Here is a 6,111-nt window from a genome sequence, read left to right as displayed (position 1 = left end):
CAGCCACACCAAAGTGTCCCTTAAGTGAAATATTCCTAACAGGCTATTAACCTGGTTTGATTAATTTTATTCTAAATCTCGAGACTTTTATCCACAAGAGTCTTTATCCTTAGATCCAGGTTTGCAAAAGCACAAATGGAAAGCAAGTGCCCCACTCCTAGTGGCTGTCAATGGAAGTTGGGTGCCTCACTACCCTTCCCCTAGGTTTTTTAATCACTCCTGTTTGAGGAACGCTGGCAAAGCTGAGTTCCCATCAGCATAGCAGAGATTATTGTTTTTTGGCTTGCAGATTTCATGATAAAATGCTTTGGAATGTAGCTAATAATGCCATATGGCTTCCAACGCAAAATGTCAGCGTCATCGCTCGAGACAAAGACTTTGGAGATAGCAATCCAAATCAGTTGCGTAGGCATGCAGAGTTCCTGTTAGGCCGCAGCTTGTACTTTAATTTCCTGGGGGCTGGCCCACTGTTCTTATGGTGCAGTGGCAGCGTAATGGCACATCATCACTCTGAGTAGCACACCCCTTCGTGACTCAGGGTGCAATGTTGCCCGGGATCCTCATCCTTCGCACTGCTCTGGTGACCACTTCTTTAGCCCTTCAATGGACTGGCTCTCTCTGGGTCATCTGGTCATCTCCAGCCAGGTCTTATAAAAGTGAATCCCCTTCCGGAAAATTCAAAGTTCCAACATAAACAAAAGATCCTTTGCATCTCCTGGGTTCAGCTCATAGTTCTTCTTGATAGTCTCTTCATTTCCCTGTTTCTTAGAGGCCTTAGCTCAGGACTTCCCTGTGGGCTGCTTCTATTCCCTGTTCCCCTTCCATAACACTGCCCCAGGAGTATCTCCTTGCAGAGCCAGCGCTTCCATTTAGGCTACCTAGGCGGTCGCCTAGAGCACCAGGATTTGGGAGGGCGGCATTTCGGCGGTGGGGGGTCCTTCCGCGCTCTGGGTCAGCGGCAGCAATTCTGCGGCATGTCCTTCACTCACTCCAGGACCCTCCACCAAAGTGCCCCGAAGACCAGGAGAACGGGAGGACCCCTCCCCACCGCAGAATTGTCACCAATGACTGGGAGCGTGGAAGGACCCCCACCTAGGGCGCCAAAAACCCTGGCGCCGCACCTGCCTTCTTGGACACCTTGTCTTTTGTTCCAGGGGTCCACCACAGGGCTTAGCGCTGCTCCTGTAACTCAGCTCTCCAGCTCCAAAATGCTAGGCCTTCCCTGGCAGAAGAGTCCTACAGTCTCTCTCCACACTGAGTTCCCTCAGCCGGCTTATAAGGGCCAGATGCCTAATGGATAATTACCTTGATTGCCTCCCAGCCAAAGAGGGCAGACCTATCACCCCAGAAGAGAAACATATATCTAATTTTCCCCCCTTTCTCTTGTAGGTGATGGGAGAACCCCATCACAGGCAGATTTTCATTGCTCTTCTTGGGACCTATTAGCCCACTCTGTGATAGCTGTCTTTCTGTCTAGCTTCTGGGTTAGCCATTGGTTTCTTCAGTGGTCCCCAACCTTTTCCGGGTGGCAGGTACTGGACGACGAGCCATTGAGGACCATGGCTGATGGAGAAGCATCCGCCGAAAGGCCGCCAAGAAGTGGCAACGTCAAGAGGCATTGTCACTGAAAATCAGCAGCATTTCGGCAGCAACACCTCTTGATAATGCCGCTTTTCGGCGGCATTTCAGCAGCTATGCCTTTTGATGACGCTGCTTTTTGGTGGCATTTTGGCGGATCCTTGTCCGCTGGCCAGTATGTGGGTGCATATGGATGCCCCGGCTGGCGCCATGGTGCCCGTGGGCACCATGTTAAGGACCACTGCAGCACTTCTTCAGAAGATGGTAAGGTCAATGGGGGGCACGGTCAACAGGTGAGCTAATGTGTGCATCAATTTCGATTGCTTACTAACCCCCACCCAGGTCTGGCTGAATGAATACCATACTCCAAACAACATGCAGACCTGACAGTCATTGTACTGTATCCGTGAGCCTTAGTTTTGTCATGAGCCAAGGTGAGAAACAGCCTAGCAAAGAGAAGAGTCAGAGCATGGATACACTTGCAGATATAGGACGCTGGGAGTTAAACCAGCCTTCAGAGACCACAGCAGGGAAAATGCTGCTGTGTGTTTACACTGTCAGAGTCAAGCGCACTGGCGTGGCCCCATTAGCAGCTCTTGCAACACCACAGAGAGCAGTGCATTGTGGTAGCTATCCCAGCCTGCAAGTGGCTGCAACATTCTTTTCAAATGGGGGGAGGGGAGAGTGTAACGGGGAGTGTGTTGTGTATTTGTGGGGGGAGAAAGAGTGGGTTTTTGGGGTGCTGAGAGTGTGTCAGTATGCTGTCTTGTAAATTCAGACAGCAGCAGACCCCTCTCTCCCTCCTGCCTCTTTCTCTCACACACTCACAGCAACAACATTCCACACTAATGGTTGCTTTGTCCTGGACCAGATAAGCATGCCTGGGATATCCACATTCCTACAGCCAAGTTCAAAACAATGAGAAGAGTGGCCACTTGACTTCAGGGAATTATGGGATGTATCCGGAGGCTGATCACAGTGCAGTAGTGCAACGCCTTGTTCACACTGATGCCCGGGCGTTTCAACCAGAGCGCAGCAAGAGTTAGGCTTCTTGTGGATGTGAAAGCACTCCAGCTGCAGAGTCCGGGCGCTCTTAGTGCCTTGCCAGTGTGGACAGGTCAGGAGTTAGGGAGCCTGGGGCTGCTTTAATGTGCTCTAACTTACAAGTGTATCTAAAAGCCCTCAGATGCAGAAGTAAATGCTGTAATTATCAACAGTCAGCCTCGAGGGGAGTCAGTATGATGGGTTGGAATGATTCAGGCTTGTTCCTTTAATCGATGTGGTTTAACAAAGCACCAGATGTGGGCTGTCACTTCCCTCCTTTCAGGGGGCAGGGTACTTCCTTTTTTTTCAGTTTCAACAACAGCTTTCCAGGAGCTGGCCGATGAGGTTCCTTATTTGCTTCTTGGATTCCCCAGTGCTAACAAGGACATGTGTCCATGCTGATGACAGGTTCTACTTGATAACAGAAAAACATCCAAAATATTTAATAAATTTCAATTAGCATTCCATTGTTTAACCGTACAATTAAAACTATGATTAATGGTGATTACTTTTTTTAATTGCAATTAATTTTTTTGAGTTAATCGTGTGAGTTAATTGCAATTGACAGCCCTAACTGTGATTTAAAAAAATTAATTGTGATTAATCGCAGTTTTAATCGACTATTAAACAATAGAATACCAATTGAAATTTATTAAATATTTTGGATGGTTTTCTACATTTTCATATATATGGTGTACTCTGTGTTGTAATTAAAATCAAAGTGTATATTATTTTTTATTAAAAATATCACTGTAAAATTATGATAAACAAAAGAAATAGTATTTTTCAATTCACCTCATACAAGTTCTTTGTCATGAAGGTGCAGCTTACAAATGTAGATTTTTATTTATTTATTTTTGGTTACATAACTGCACTCAAAAACAAAACAGTGTAAAACTTCAGAGGCTATAAGTCCACTCAGTCCTACTTCTTCTTCAGCCAATCGCTAAGACAAACAAGTTTGTTTACATTTACAGGAGATAATGCTGCCTTCTTCTTATTTACAATGTCACCAGAAAGTGAGAACAGGTGTTTGCATGGCACTGTTGTAGCTGGCATTGCAAGGTATTTACGAGCCAGATATGCTAAACATTTGTATGCCCCTTCATGCTTCAGCCACTATTCCAGAGGACATGCTTCCATGGTGATGATGCTCGTTTAAAAAAAAAAAAGTGTTAATTAAATTTGTGACTGAACTCCTTGGGGGAGAATTGTATGTTCCCTGCTGTTTCACCCACATTCTGCCATATATTTCACGTTATAGCAGTCTCAGACGATGACCCTGCACGTTGTTCATTTTAAGCACACTTTCAAAGCAGATTTGACAAAACGCAAAGAAGGTACCAAGGTGAGATTTCTAAAGATAGCACTCAACCCACAGTTTAAGAATCTGAAGTGCCTTCCAAAATCTGAGAGGGATGAGGTATGGAGCATGCTTTCAGAAGTCTTAAAAGAGCAACACTGATGCAGAAACTACAGAATCTGAACCACCAAAAAAGAAAATCAACCTTCTGCTGATGGCATCTGACTCAGATAATGAAAATGAACATGCATCAGTCTGCACGGCTTTGGATTGTTATCAAGCAGAATCCACCATCCGCATGGGTGCATGTCCCCTGCAATGGTGGTTGAAGCATGAAAGAACATATGAATCTTTAGCACATCTGGCACGTAAATATCTTGTGACACTGGCTACAACAGTGCCAGGAGAATGCCTGTTTTCACTTTCAGGTGACATTGTAAACAAGAAGTGGACAGCATTATCTCCTGCAAATGTAAACAAGCTTGTTTGTCTCAGCGATCCGTTGAACAAGAAGTAGGACTGAGTGGACTTTTAGGCTCTAAAATTTTACATTGTTTTATTTTTGAACGCAGGTTTGTTTGTCCATAATTCTAAATTTGTAAGTGCATTTTTCGTGATAAAGAGATTGCACTACAGTACTTGTAACGGGGGAATTGAAAAATCCTATTTCTTTTGTTTTTACAGTGCAAATACTAGTAATAAAAAATAAAGTGAGTACTGAACACTTTATATTTTATATTGTAATTGAAATCAATATATTTGAAAATGTAGAAAACATCCAAAATATTTAAATAAATGGTATTCTATTATTGTTTAACAGTGTAATTAATCGCATGATTAATCACGATTAATTTTATTTGTGATTGTTTTTTTAAATCGCTTGACAGCCCTGATAGAAATACATGTAGCCCCTAAGAATATCCTTCCAGCTAAGCTTTGGGCACAGGCCTGGACGTTAATTTTAATCGTGATTCTTTTTTTTAAATCGCTTGACAGCCCTAATAGAAATACATGTAGCCCCTAAGAATATCCTTCCAGCTAAGCTTTGGGCACAGGCCTGGACGTTAATTTTAATCGTGATTCTTTTTTTTAAATCGCTTGACAGCCCTAATAGAAATACATGTAGCCCCTAAGAATATCCTTCCAGCTAAGCTTTGGGCACAGGCCTGGACGTTAGCCTGCCCTGTGGACTTGCTATGATACTGTAGGGGACAAATCCTTCAGGCACACAGGACTCTGACCATAGCCGAGTCAATGCTGTTCTTTGGCTCAGGCAAAGCAGGATTTGGGGGAGCCAGCACAGAAGGTCCAGATTCTTGCATGCCATGGCATGCTGCCCTTTGGGGGCCACTGGCATACTTGGATCCACTAGCCCTTCCTTTCACTCATGGAAGGTGGGGATGTAGGACTGGCTCCTGAGTTACTGCAACCTTGATGCTTCAGTAGCAGCCTTGGGGAAAATCCTGCCCCCACTGAACTCCCATTGACTTCAATGGGCCAGGATTTCACCTATGGAATGACCTGCTGTCACTCTGAGGATTTCCTCACTGGGTTATTCAGGAAGCGCAGTGACCGTACAATTTGCTCCATGCCCATGAAACATCCGCTGACTTCATGGGAGATCTGAAAAGCAGGAAGGACAGAGAGTCAGGATTAAGATCTGCCAGGAGGATTCCAAGAGGTGAATTTTTACTTTTAAACCCAGGATGCATTCAGCATTGCACAGAAGCTGCAGGGCAGGGCAGTGCTGAGAAAATCAGTAAGAATGCAGGCCGCTGAACTGAACGAGAAGAAATCGTCAGTACCGGATGAGGTCTGAAGTCACCATTAATAAATATCAATACAAAATGTCAGGGGACTGAGTCAATGAGTTTAATGAGGCTGACTTAATCTGAGTGCTTTCATTTATTTGTGATAACAGAAAATTCCCTTTTGGAGGTAGCTTCCCTTTCCACTTGGGCTTCTGTGTCTTGGGTTTAGTTTGAGTTCAATTTTTGCAGGCTGCTGACTAAAAGGTGTAGAAAAGCATCATTAACCCTTTGAGTTCCCCACCTTGTGCTACATCCTAGCCACTAACAGAGCACACATTTTCAGGGGCCCATAGTCTGGCCCAGTATGTGTGTGTCTCCAGAGCATAAACTCAGATATACTGCAAAGGCAGCATCAGCACGTGCCCATATCCTGGC

The sequence above is a fragment of the Gopherus evgoodei genome, chromosome 10 (assembly GCF_007399415.2).
Source record: "Gopherus evgoodei ecotype Sinaloan lineage chromosome 10, rGopEvg1_v1.p, whole genome shotgun sequence".
NCBI classification, from domain to species: Eukaryota; Metazoa; Chordata; order Testudines; family Testudinidae; genus Gopherus; species Gopherus evgoodei.
This window is presented reverse-complemented; position numbering follows the sequence as displayed.